The sequence below is a fragment of the Herpailurus yagouaroundi genome, unplaced genomic scaffold (genome assembly GCF_014898765.1).
Source record: "Herpailurus yagouaroundi ecotype Mexico unplaced genomic scaffold, PumYag 29, whole genome shotgun sequence".
Classification (NCBI taxonomy): domain Eukaryota; kingdom Metazoa; phylum Chordata; class Mammalia; order Carnivora; family Felidae; genus Herpailurus; species Herpailurus yagouaroundi.
This window is the reverse complement of record NW_024412377.1, coordinates 68014330-68028989: the sequence shown is the minus strand read 5'-3', so window position 1 is coordinate 68028989 and position 14660 is coordinate 68014330. Positions and strand designations below refer to the sequence as shown.

The 14660-nt window shown below is 40.0% G+C and overlaps 1 long non-coding RNA gene across 2 annotated transcripts in view; it reads right to left on the bottom strand.

Annotated features, from left to right (window-relative positions):
• Positions 1-14660, bottom strand: part of LOC121012020 (uncharacterized) — a 210832-nt gene that overhangs the window by 46966 nt on the left and 149206 nt on the right. For both annotated transcript variants that reach the window (XR_005781920.1, XR_005781921.1), the window contains 2 exons: positions 6714-6894; positions 6397-6457 (listed from right to left, as the gene is read on the bottom strand). This is a non-coding gene — a long non-coding RNA (uncharacterized LOC121012020). The remainder of the gene's footprint in view (positions 1-6396; positions 6458-6713; positions 6895-14660) is intronic.

Sequence of the window (14660 nt, the reverse complement as noted above, 5' to 3'; positions counted from 1 at the left end):
TGAGCACTGGGTGTTGTATGGAAACCAATTTGACAATAAATTTCATACATTTATAAATAAATAAATAAATAAATAAATAAATAAATAAATAAATTCTCTATCAGGCATGTTACTTATATCTGTTTTTCTTAGATCTCTGGCTGTGGCCTTGTCCTATTCTTTCATTTGGGATAAATTTCTGTCTTCTCATTTTGTCTGCCTCTTTTTGTCTGTTTCTGTGTGTTAAGAAAGTCAGCTATGTCTTCTACTTTTGAAAGTAGTGGCTTTATGAAGAAGAGGTCCTTCAGTGTCCTGCAGGGCACTGTCTCCTGTTTACCAGGATGTGGCACTTCAGGACAGTATCTTATGTTCATTGCTTATGCCCTGCTGTTGTGTCTGAGTCACTTTTCCTTTCAGTGCAGTTGTGTGCACTGGCTCTCTGCCTGTTGTGGAATGTGCTTTCTCTTTGTAGTGTTAGTGGCACCCAGGAAGGCCAGCTCTGAGGGGGTGTACCTGCTGGGGAACTCAGAAGCAGGGTGGCATGTTAGCAAAATTTGTGCTGGGTCACTAGTCTTATGCTGGATCCCCGGAAGTGCTGCAGTGGCTGGGGGCTGTGTGCTGGGGCAGCTGGGGGCATGCAGCTGGGCATGGTGTGCAGTGGCAGCTGTGTGGCTAGCAGCCTGGTGGGGCATGCATGCTAACAAAATTTTCCTGAGCCCAGGAATGGCTAGCAGCCTTGGAGTGGGCGAGTCCTCAGGAGAACTTGTGGGCATGGCACACTGCTAGCTGGTTATATAGCAAGTGTCTGTGCAGCGCTATCTCCCACAGGGGGCGCTGTGTTTATGCTGGGGGGCAGGGAGGAAAATGATGCCTGCTACCTCCCTCATTTTCAAAGTCCCCCAACATGCTCCAAAATCAGTATGAACAGATCTGTCTCCTGTTTGCCCCCAGCACTGTGTAAACTGTGATTTTTATGTTGCCTCTCTGCATAGGCTTCTGTCTCTTTAAGGGCCGGGACTCAGTTATCACTCACCCTTCTGGCTCACCTAGTGCTGAGTCAGCTGACTTTTAAAGCTCCAGGTTCCAAGTCTCACTGGTTTTACAAACCTATGGAATTCAATCCCTCTGAAACCAAAAATTATGGGGATTAACCTTACGCATGTGAGCTCCCTGGTGTGAGGGCCTGTTTCTCTGTCCTCTCCATGCACACAGCTACCTCCCTCCTGCAGGCAGCTCCCATCCTGCCTTTCAGATACAGCTTCTTCTCTATATTTAGTTATGGAGTTTGTTCTACCAGTCTTCTGATCACTCTCCCCATTTTTTTTTTTTTACTTGAATGTGGATATCTCATTGTAAGTGTGGAACAAGGAGACCCCAGGGTCCTCATATTCTGCCATCTTCCCCCAGACTCCTCTATTGTATTTTCAAATAAAAGGAAAAATCAATTTTACAATTGTCATCTTCATTAGTAACTGGTTCGTCTGAAGTCTCACGTGAAAATAGTGTTCTTTTCCTTCTAATGGGACAATCCTTAAATTTAATTTCTATTTAGGGGGCACCTGGGTGGCTCAGTCAATTGAGCATCTGACTCTTGTTTTTGGCTCAGGTCATGATCTTGTGGATCATGAGTTCAAGCCCCACATCAGGTTCGGCACTGACAGTGTGAAGCCTGCTTGAGATTCTCACTCTCCCTCTCTCTCTCTCTCTCTGAACCTCCCCCCCTACTCTCTCTCTCAAAAATAAATAAACTAAAAATTTTTTTAATTTAATTTCTATTTATAAGCCTGTGGACATTTGTTTCACATTGTTGTAGCAGTTTTCAACTTTTTTTTTTAATTTTTTTTTTATTTTTGGGACAGAGAGAGACAGCGCATGAACGGGGGAGGGGCAGAGAGAGAGGGAGACACAGAATCGGAAACAGGCTCCAGGCTCCGAGCCATCAGCCCAGAGCCTGACGCGGGGCTCGAACTCACGGACCGCGAGATTGTGACCTGGCTGAAGTCGGACGCTTAACCGACTGCGCCACCCAGGCGCCCCTGTTGTAGCAGTTTTCAAACCCAGAAATTCTAAACTCTTTGAAAAGTGATAATAACTCCCTAATATGCTTTACTGCAATATCCATGATATGCTTTTGTTTTATAATTATTTGTAGGAAAAGTTTACTTCCTTGGTGCCAGTGGTTTTTTTTTTTTTAATGTCTTTATTTATTTTTGAGAGAGAGAGAGAGAGAGAGAGACAGACTGCAGGTGGGGCAAGGGGGAGGGGCAGAGAGAGAGGGAGAGACAGAATCTGAAGCAGGCTCCAGGCTCAGAGCTGTCAGAACAGAGCCTGATGTGGGGCTCAAACCCACGAACCATGAGATCATGACCTGAGCCAAAGCTGAATGCTTAACGGCTTAACCAAGTGAGCCACCCAGGTACCCCGGTGCCAGGAGTTATTACACCCATGCTCAGTCTAGAGAATTAATATTTGTGCAGAAGCTCTTGGGCCCAGCTTCCAAGATGAACCACCAAGCCAGTGTCACAACCTGGGTCCCAGTACTGGCCTCCACCACACCCTCCCCTTTCCCAAGGCTGCCGGTGCTGCTGTTGCCACCACTAATCTAGACCCAGGTCCAGCCACAGCCATCTCCTCTGGATCCCCTTGGCATCCTGGACCACCCCTGGCTTTCTGTCTATGCTGGGTGATACTCCATGTATACACTGCTGCCTGCAGCCTCTGGCACCTGAAGATCTGTGCCCTCCAGTACATACCTCTGGAGTAGCCCCTCTGTTCACAAGTGTGCACCTTGCCCCTTCAGGCTCTATTTACAAAACACAAGTTCAAAGGTAAAGTTGCTAAGCATGTCCCAACAGCAACAGCAAAACATTAAAGCAAGCACAGAGCCCCTTCCAGGAGGAGAGCCATGTACCACTGCAAGGTTTGTAGATCCATGAGGTCGGCCCTACTGGGGAGGGAAGCCTTGGAGTTAGCTAGGAATTAAATGGGATGTGACCATATTATGCTGTCATCTCAAGAACACAACAGGACGAGAGACTTCTTTCCTCTGTATTTTACTGTACTCATTTCTCAAAACTGTAGTGTTCAGCATTTCTTCTGATCTTGCAGTGCCAGAAGCTGAAATCTTAATTTATAATTTGCCCTGAGTAGCAAAAAAAAAAATTTTTTTTTTAATTAAGGTTAGAAGTTCTTATTAAGATGAAATCCAGTGGACCTACGATGGCCTGCTAACTTTTATCCATAAGTAATGCTTATAGGCATTAGCTTTTTCAAGGAAAAACTGCTTCTCTGCATTTTTGAGTTAACCCAAACTATTTTTAATAATACAGATGGCCAGAGTCATTTGACCAGGATGGAGGCTTGTCAGGGGTTTTCATGAGAGAATATTTTATTTGCTCCTCAGAGTCTTGCAGCCTGGGAATGCAATCCCAACAAGTCCATGCCCAACGCTGAGACCCAGACATTTCTGACACTTCCTCCTATGCTGCTCATCCAGAGGCCTTTCTCCATCTTGTTGTCTTCATTAACTAGAACAATGGTCATCCCACCTCTGGTTTGTAACTGCCTTGGTATTATGACCTACAGTCTGTTATTTTTGTGATCTACTTTTTCACCTTTCAGGACCTCTCTCCTTCCATTCCTTTTCACAAATCTATATCAAAGTCCTCAGTTTTGAATCCTGCATTCGTAGTTAGCAAAGAAGCCGTATTTGTAACTTGAGTATATGTCTATATTGAAGTTCTCCATTTTCTAAGTTACCAGGTTTAACCCTGTTTTTCTGTCCCTAAAATTTATAAAGTGATTTCTTTCTGAAGTATTTTCCCAAATTACATACACATGTATCAATATATGTATACTATCCATTTTGGTTCTCTATTACTGAACATTCCCCCCATGTTCTGAGTGTTAGCTATACTTGTAGGCACTCAGCCAATAAGAGCTGAGACACATACTGCAAAAACCATTGCCTCTGAGTATGTTGCCTTGCTCTCCTACAGTAAGCATGTTCTGCATGGTATCTACTTTCTTCGGTCTTTATTTCTGCCAATTATTTTGGGTCTGGTCAGGAATTTTTATTCTTAATGGCTAACATAACATTTGAAAGTGATAGAGTTGGGCATGGCCCAAAGAAAGCAAGGAAAATGTCATGCTGGATGCTATCATTATACTAGTTGTAATGCAGCTGGTGTCACCCTCAAAGAAATAGATGTGAAAACATAGGGTGAAACTCAGCAGACGATCCCAGGGTTGTGGAAATACTGTGACATTAGAATGGCATCATAAATATCCCTGTAGCCTGGGATAATTGACCTGCTATTGCTTGAAAAATACCTAGAAGAAAATTGGGCCAGAAGCATGTCATGACTTCAAGTCATTTGGAGAGAATGGAAGAGGTTACTGTCATTAGATGCCAGGAATGCATGGTCTTGACAGCTGTGCTCTAACAATCCTGTGTGGCGTTATTGGAGGTCCTATTTCTCAAAACACATCCTCCTTGCCAAACAGGGTGTGCATATCTTATACAACAACATCTCTATATAGAAGTCATCACTATAAGAACTATTGGCATTCAGTTTAACCTAATCCTAAAATAATTACTCAGCTAACTGAGTTCATTATATTTGTTAATCTTCCATTTAAATTATAAGTTCAAGATTATCATCTATCTATAAAATAATAGCTGGCAACATCATCCTGTCAAAACTAAACACATTGTTTAAGGCTCTGGAGAGACACAATGGTAGGATACATTGCCTCAGTGCTCAAGGACTTTATGGTCTAGTTTGGGGAAAGTGAAAGTGCCAGTGAGCATATATAGAGAACAAAGGCTATGTAAATTCTAAGGATAGAGAGATTGCCCAGGTAGTCAGGGAAAGTGGAACTTGGGCTGGACTTCCATAAGGGGAGGGAACGGTGACGATCCCAAGGCAGAGGTATGGAGGCAGGAACACAAAAGAGGTTTAGAAAGTAGGCTGAAGAGGAGTGCCTGGCTGGTTCAGTTGGTAGAGCATGTGGCTTTTGATCTCAGGGTTATAAGTTCAAGCCCCACAATGGGTGTAGAGATTATTTAAGAATAAAATCTTAAAAAGAAAAAAAGAAAAGAAAAGAAAAGGAAGTAGGATGAAGAGACCGAATTTATTGAAGAGCTCATATAGAGCAGCAGTGAGGGTGACTGCATTAGTCAGGAATTGCTTGGTTGCATGTGATAGAAACCCAACTTGAACTAGTTGAATCAAAAAGGAGAAAATCAGGATAGCAGAGTGTCTTACACAATTCAAGAAAAGAAATCTGGCACTGAACCTGGGAACAACTGGAACAAGGACTTGTGTTGTCTTTCCTCTTGCTCCTCTGGGCTTGTGCTTCATCTTCTGTTGGACTGTGGAGACCACGCCACATGGTAAGAAATATGGAGACTAGCACCACCCCCAGTATCACATCTTACAGCCTCAGCAATTCAGAGCGAGACAGGCAGAATGGGCTTTATTCCCATTTCTAAAATCCCTGAAAAAGACATTGGATAGGGTATAGAATCCATAGATTGCTATAGAGACTCACTCCCTCAGGAAGCCTAGGGATTAATGCAAGGGATGCAGGGTAGTTTAGGGAGGGATGTGGTTCTAAAAAAAAAGTGAGAAGGAAAATGGTTATACTAAAAAAAATACATATTGCATATAGAAACAGTATCCATAAACAGAGAAATTCATACCAAAAATGAAAAATGCCACATTCTGTGTTTCTTAACTTGGAATTACAAATGCTTAAAGCCTCCCATCAAAATGTTAACCTGAAATAGAATCGATTCATTCCCATTATTCTTCCCCCAAAATAGTTCATTTCACCTGTAATTATTAAAGTGGAATGCATTTATATTAAGGACACGTTGCTGCTTTGTATTCTATGCCAGTGTTTCACCAAATCCACATTCCATCCTCCTGCTTTTCTGTCTTTGTTTAACTAAGGCAGCAGCATATAGAACTCTTTTACAAATTAAGCTGCTCTTTCTTCTAGTTGGAGTGAAAGCTTTTTATAATGATAATTGAGGGGGACTGAGCTAACCCCAAAGAATAGATTAACCACATTATATCAGGATTTTATGGTGCATATTATGTTTTGAGGCCTCAGGTTTTACTAATTTCATATAATAAACCATATTATAACTAATCATTACTGCCTTCATTCAGAAATGATTGTGTAACAGCTTCTGATTTAAATAGGAGCTCTGAATATTTCAATGCTATAGTGAATGGTATAGTTAGAAGCATGATAGAAAAATTGATATTTGTTTTATAGCATCCTTGACACTTTAAGAAATGTAGGTTCTACACCCAGTGTTCCTTTCAGAACAATTTTGCCATTTGTTTCCTGGAACATTCCCCTTTGCTGCACACCAGTGCCTTCAACCCATGTCTGTCCTACCATGTATCTCAAGGCCAGGGTTCAGCTTCCTGGGAGCAGGAACCTCACTGTGTCACAGCACCTAAAACAATGCCAGGACCATAGGAGGCATTCAGTAAATATTGAATAAATGAATGAATTACACATAAAGTGTTTGTTTTAATAGATACAGATTCATAAACATAGAGTAAAAACACCCCTCATGTAAAAAACCAAGGTTAAAATGGAGAGGTCAGGTGACCTCAGAGATCAGGCGAGATAGGGACAAAACATCCTATAATTGCTTCTTTTAAAAATGTCCCTTAATAGGCATAAACAGTAAGTTATTCTTTACATACCAAGATGAAGAATTCCAACTTCTTCCATCTCGATTCTGTTAGTGCTTGGGGATAGAGCTCAGTCTCTAAAGAACAAAGAAGTTTCTTGCCGAGAGTTGGCCAGATGATGGCTCAGGACACAGCACTGAAGTCCACTGTGATTGTCCAGTGTTTCTTTTGATAAATAGCATGATTGCACTGCCTGGAAAAGTAATTCCCTCTATCAGAAGATATTGGCAACAGAGTCATTCTGGACCATAAAAACTGTAAAAGGAAATGATAAGCATGTCATCAAATTCAATCAGTAGGATGAGATCAGCTTCTATTGGGTTTCTTGGAGAACCAGACAGCACATAGCATACTCTGTGAATTAAATCTATCCAAGCCCAAACATGTAGCTTCACACAGCATGCCACGTGTCTTTCTGCTACACCCAAGACATTTTCCTAATTAGCAGAAAGGAAGAGCATATGGTAGAAGGGAGAGGAGGCACCAGGAGTCTGAGGTAGGTATGGGGCAATCCAGATGGAGATATGCAAGAGCAGATATAAAAGGCTAAAGGTCAGTGATGGTCTAGCTCATAGCTAACTGTACTGAACAGCTTCTGGCCACTGTGCTAAGAGCTTCACCTATGTGAACTCACTTAAGCCTTCCAACAACAATCCTCTGTGTGTACACAATCCATTTCCTGTATATTAGCCTTGTGCCCAATATCCTATTTCCTTACACTCTTTCTTTCCAGGCCCAGGTTCTTACCTGTCTTGTCTCCTATCTCTTACGTCACATCTTTTGTCACCTCCTCCCAGTACCTCTTCATCAGCAGCAAAATAAGAACACTTAAATCCCCACTTTACAGATAAGGAAACAGAGGCTTAGAATAAATTACCAGTTCCCAACAACAAAAGGTAGAACTGGGATCTAAGCCAGTGTCTTTCTGAATCCAGAGCCTACACCCTTCACCCTCACATATACTGCCTTTTAGAAGAAAGCTGTAGATTTAATCTCTTCTTTCTCTGCCTTACTTCACAGCCAAGCCACTGTCTCTCTCCTTCACTTTCAGTTTAATTGGACCACAGCTGTCACTTCCTATCCCAGTTAGATAGAACTGAAGCACTGGAGTTCTTTCAGAGGTTTCAAAGTGATGGTTCACCAGATACCTTTGGCCTACAGATTAATTTCTCTTAGCCCAGTTCAGTTAGAACTGCTCCATTGGACCCGTTCTCACTAAGTATACCAGTTAGGATGTTTGGGGATACAATTAACAAAATACCCAACAGAAAGTAGCCTGAAGAAAGGGTTTTTTTATTTTGTTTTGTCTTTTTGTTTGCTCTACATTTCATGTAACAAGAAAGCCTGAAGCTGGGCAGACCTAGTGGTTGTTCAGTAGATCAATAATGTTCCCAGGGACCCAGTCTCTTTCCACATTTCTGCTCTACACTTTTCTACATGTTGGCTTTGATCCTCCAGCCAGTTGCCCCATGATTGTGCTGTACAGTACAGCCCCAACTGTACTCTCTGAACCAACTGCACCCAAGGTGAAAAAGAAAGGGACAGGGACACTGCTTATATATTTTTCTCTTTACATGAGGGAAGAAAACAGTTACATTTCCCTTTATGTTTCATTGGAAGTGTGTTTTAGGGTCATCTCTAGCTGCAAGGAATGCTAGGGAAGCAAGTATCTGACATTTTTATGGTCTCAATGTGAAGATCAGGTACTAGGAGCTACCAACATCAAAAAAAGAAAAGGGCCAAGAGAAGGCTCTGCCACCCTGCCATTTACCCACCAGTCCAGAGGAGTCTTTTCAGCCCTGGTTGGATTGGCCACTTCCTGTACACAAGCCTTGTGCCTGATATCCTATTTCCTTACACTCTTTCTTTCCAGGCCCAGGTTCTTACCTTCTTGCCTCCTACCTCTTATGTCACTTCTGTTACCTCCTCCCAATACCTCTTCATCACTGGCAAAATAAGGACACTTGGGCTCATTCCAGGTCATACAAGTGTCTCCAGGGACTAAGCAAAAAATAAATGTGTGGAGGGGGTCATGAGTGATACATAAGGACCACTGGGAACTGTGGGAAACTGGAGAATGCATGCCTCTTTAAAAACACTCCAATTCACATTTTAAAAGGACTGGGCTAAGAAAAATTAATAAGCCAAATGTCTCTGGTGAACCATCACTTTGAAACCTCTGAAAGATCTCCAGTGCTTCAGTTCTAACATGTCTTCACATATTTCCCAAAGTAAGTTAAATGTTCATGGAAGCCCGTTAACACTCTAAGACCACAGGTGACATGTGCTCAGGCTGATGTAACAAAATAACACGGATTGGCACCTTAAACAACAGAAATGTATTTTCTTGTAGTTCTGGAGGCTAGAAGTCCAAGTTCAAAGTGACAGTAGGGTTGATTTCTAGTGAAACCTCTCTTCCTGGCTTATGGAAGCCTTCTCACTGTCTTCACACAGACTTTTTCTGTGCACACATGAAGAGAGGGCGAGCACAAGTGAGTGAGCTACAGCATCTCTTAATCTTATAAGGGCACCAACACCTTAGTAATAGGGCCTCACTCTTGTGACTTCATTTGACCTATATTACATCCTTCTAGGCCCTATCTCCAAATACAGTCACATTGGAAATTAGGTCAAATTTTGGGGAAATAGAATTCAGTCCATAATAGTGCCAGTCACTGCTCACAGAGCGGACATTTGCCAAATAATATTGGCGAGGATTATTGAACAGAGAGTGGTGAGGATATTCTAACTCATTTTAGAGCTTTAAACACAGAGTCAGTCAGGTCATCAGAGGATGGTGATCTAACACCTTAATGCTTACAGAACTAAAGGCTTTTTCAACCAACACAATCCTATAAGCAGATAAAATGGATGGCACCCACAAGATGTGATTGGAAGGTCATGGGGCAGTTCCTACTGAAAAATATTCTTAATAGTTAGTTATATATAAAATTTTATAGTTGGAAATTCATTACTTTAGGGTTTTTGTGTGTGTGTGTTTTCAAGGATCTTTTGTTATGATGCAAATACCTAGGGGCAGACTCTTACATTTATATCAGTTAATACCTTATGGTGGCCAAGGGCAATAAATAGGGAGTAGAGGGAGAAGACAGAGATGATAGAAAGTATATAAAAATATGCAATACGGTTGGTTCTAACACATACACACACACACACACACACACACACACACAATTTTGATTTGCCACTTCTCTTGAGAATTACTTCATAAATTATAGGAAACCAAAATGAGCAATTTTTATTTTATAATTGAGATTGTATATTGAAAATGGGATATTTCACATACAAAACCAGGCTCTTCATTTGAGAAATCGTAAGATCTAGAAAAACTGAGTGTATATTTCCTAATGCTAATAACCAGAGCTGAGTAACGGCTACTCCTAATAGATGGGGCATGTGTTCTCCTATTCGTCGCAGTTCTTACCCTTACCTCTGGTTGTTCCTATCACTAATAGGAATGCCAGTTGCCACTTATCACTGCATTTTTACAGGAGCTTTTCTATCATTGAAAAATATTTCTTATGATTATCTAAAAGTGGAAAACAAAATACTGACTAGGTAAGGCATTTCCAAAATATAGGGGAAAGCACATAGTAGAGATTTCTGGTATTCATCAATATCTGTGTTCTTCTCTTCTTCCTGGGCTCTACTTTTCCCAGCCCTGTTGGATCTAAACCAATGGAATGTAAACAAGTGACATAGTAGCCAAGGTTGAAAGGGTTTTAAATGGACACTCTTTCTTCATACATTCTCCTCTAGCCAAATGCAAATGATTGAGTGGAGGACTAGGGGATGGTGGAACCACAAAGTAGAAGTGGACTGGATCCCTCACCTAATCTGCTCTGTAACATGAGTGAGAAGTGTATTATGTTAAGCCACTGAAATCTGAGGGTTGCTTTTTACAGCAAGTAGCTGTCTTCCCTGTCTTAACTAAAACAGAATGTATGTTTACATTATGTTTACATTAATTTACATTACCTTACAGGGCTCTATAGGCATCTCAAACCTAGAATAAAATACTCTGTGTAGCTAAAGATTTGTTAATTTTGTTCATCTTTTCTAAGAATCAAAACTCTTAGTTTTATCAATCTTTTCTATTGTTTTCCTGTTCTCTACTTCATTTATTTTTCCTCTTATCTTTATTATATCCTTACATCTGCTAACTTTGGGCTTTTTCACCTTTTTCTAATTCCTTGAGCACTAGAAATTTAGGTTCTACTTAGGGTGTTTGAGAGCTTCCAATTTTCTTGATGTATAAAAACAAGGTGTGCATGAAGAAAGATGGGTTATAACAATGGCAGCTCAAACAAGAGTGGTTCTGGGAGCTAAGAGTTATAGAATGCAAGATGTGTGCCTGGAGAAGGTAGGGAGAAACATAGACATAAAAAGTATTTTCAGTTTTTTTCAGGGTTGACCCTGGCTGATTCTTTGTACTCTCCTCTTATACTCAGTGACCTCTCCCTCCCAGATATATACTGTCTTTCATATTCAATCTATAATATCATTTGCACTTTTTACTTGTTGATCTTGAAATCTCATTTGGTTATTGGAGTTGTTTTATATATTCTCCATCAACATGAGATAATGAATTTAAGATTCATGGCGTAACCATTAAGGACAATAAGATGATCCTAGCCTTTCTAGCTAAAGAGACTCTTTATTTGGGTGAAAACAACTAAAGCCCAGAGCAGGAATTTCAATTAGTTTAAATAAAGTTTTTTGGAAAGAAAGAACACAGACTCACTCAGGCTAAGTCAAGGAAAGTAGATTAATTATAAAAAGAAACAAAAACAGATACCTCATGAGAGTCCAAGAACACAAACAAGTGAATTTCACAAAGACTGGAGTTGCATTGGGGGAAACTCTAGGGACTTCTGCAGCAAAATACACACATCTTCCCTGTAAAGGCAATACTATTGAAGGGATTCGATTACTCTCTGTACCTCTTTTTCTTTTGGTACAGATTCTTTTTTCTTTCAGCTTAATTGACATATAATTGACATATAATATTGTGTAATTTTAAGGTGTACAACATGTTGATTTGATACAATTATCTACAACATACCTCATTCTATTGTGCTTTGCTTTATTGCACTTTGTAGATAATTGAGTTTTTTACAAATTAAGATTTCCAGCAACTCTGCATTGAACAAGTCTATCAGCACCATTTCTCGGCAGCATTTGCCTACTTTATGTCTCTGTGTCACAATTTGCTAATTCTCACAATATTTCAAAGTTTTTCATTATTATTATATTTGAATTGCTGCAACCTCACAATAAAACTTGAACGGATGAGGAGTTGCTTCTTATGGGTGAGGAAAGAAAGTGATTTCTTGAGATGGAATCTACTCCTGGTGAAGATGTTGTGAATGTTGTTGAAACAACAACAAAGGACTTAGAATATTACATAAACTTGGTTGATAAAACAGCAGCAGAGTTTAAGAGGATTGGCTCCAATTTTGAAAGAAGTTCTACTGTGGGTAAAATGTTATCAAATAGCATCACATGCTATAGAGAAATCATTCATGAAAGGAAGAATCAATCAAGGTAGCAATCTTCATTCTTGTCTCATTTTAAGAAATTTCTACAGCTACCCCAGCCTTCAGCAATCACCACTCTGAGCACTCAGCAGCCATCAACATCAAGGCAAGACCCTGCACCAGCAAAAAGATTACAACTTGTTGAAAGCACAGATGATGATTAGAAATTTTTAGCAATAAAGTATTTTTAAATTAATGTGTGCACATTTTAAGATATAATCCTATTTCACACTTAATAGACTACAGTATAGTATAAACATAACTTTTATATGCAGTGAGAAACCAAAAATTTGACTCTTATTGTGACATTCACTTTATTGCAGTGGCCTGGAACCAAACCTGCAATATCTTCAAGGTATGCCTGTGTTGCAAATGATCACCACTATAGTATTAGCTAACACCTCCATCACATCACATCATTATCATTTCTATGGTGGTACAGATTCTTAATTTTCCTCCAATACTAAATGGCTCAACATCAACTCCATAACTTACCTAGCTCAAAACTTCTACTGATCGATTCATTCTCCTTTATAACTTCTATTTGTTCAAGTCCCCTCACAACTCCTTTTCCATCTCATGACATTTGTATGTGTGTAATTTTAGCCTCCACTCAACTGCACCATCAGCTCCTACTTTCACTAGTCAACTATGGACAGATGGAGGCCAGGAATTGTAGTCCTGAAAATGACAGCCTGGGCCAAAGGGCTATGGTTCTAGCAAGCACTGGGACTGACATTACCAAGCTATTAAGTTCCAATGGATGAGCTTCATAGATCTATGGTGTGTAATTTTATCAGTGTTTATGTTGCAGTTTGTGTGAATAGGCAAGCCAGGATGCATGCACTCTTTTGTAAATGATCATAAACATTGGTCACAGCTAAATGTATGAGAATACATAGTTGTCCCCAGCAGGGATCAGGATCTGAAATGAATTTCACAGTGTACTTTCCTAGCTTCATCTACCAACCCTATCTGACAGATATACATCCAGCAGTTTTAAAAATATAGGGAATTAAAAAAATTTTTTGGATAAAGTAATATAGGTTGATAGAATTTTCAAATATTATACATACCCAATAAAAAATTAAGTCTCCCTGACCTCCTTTCCCAGCCTCCCATTTCTTTTCCCTAAAGGTAACCATGGTGCTTCCATGATTTTTACACAAATAGATTCAAATTTAAATAAGCAAAGATAGTCTTAATGGGAAAGTAGGGGAAAAAAGCAATCTTACCCTATTTACTTGGACCATTGTGGAGGACTTATGGACTTAAAGAATGGGCTCCTTTTCTTCTACCAGGAACCCCACTGAGTCTCATTGTCCAACTAGAAACCTCACAAGGGAAATACCAACAACACAGAGCTGAACACTTCCACCATATTCCAGCAAAGGCTCTTTGCAGATGTCAAGTAGCATGCATTAGGCTCCCTCCAAAATATGTATGAATTAGTAAATTAAAACCAGGTGGTGCCTCTATCAAAGAAAGACCAGATCTTACGGCAAAAACTGTTCCATTATATACAACTGTTGCAGAAAGAAAAGTCTGTGCATTCAGTAGGAGACCCACAGAAGCCCAACCTGATAAATCAGATTCTCAGTCACACCTTCTGTCCTCCCACCATCATTTATATACGCCAGGAAAGTTTTCTCTCTCCAAATAACAAATGTTGAAGTTCTGAGTCAAAATAGATTTTGATGCCTCAGGAAATTCCATAAACCTTTTGGTAATATAGGTAATGTCTCCTTCTCTCTACTCACATGACACAAAGATCTCTAGAATTACTAATGACTATGTAAAACCTCTATGGGAGTCCTGCCTAAGGTTCTTGTCTCCCCATAGTCCTTTCTCTTACCTTTGAGTCCAGGTAATCCATGTCTGTTTGCATTCCCTGTACTCAATTCCCAATTCTGCAGTAATTTCCTACACTGCCCTAGAAGAGGATGCTAATCTTATCTTACCCAAAAAATACCAAAAGATGTAGTTAGCCCTCTAGAAGCTGATTCCTTCACTTCTTAATGAAGATTTAGGACAGGGGTCCCCAAACTATAGCCCAAGGGTCAAATCTGCTTGATTGCTTATTTGTGTAAATAGCAATTTATTGGAACACAGCCACACTCATTTGTTTATGTATTGTCTCTGCCTGCATTTGTGTTACAATGGCAACATTGAGTAATTGCAACAGATGCTATATGGCTCACAAAACCTAAAATATTTGTCATCTGGCCTTTTACAGAAAAAGTTCTTTGACCTCCAGTTTTGGCCTATAAGGAGGTTAAATCTATCATAAGTATGCTTTTAGCAAATATGTAAGACCTGACAGAGTGATTTTAACATAATAATATTTACACTATCCTAACCTAAATTCCAGAGTTAGCCAGATTCTAGGTTTATAGAT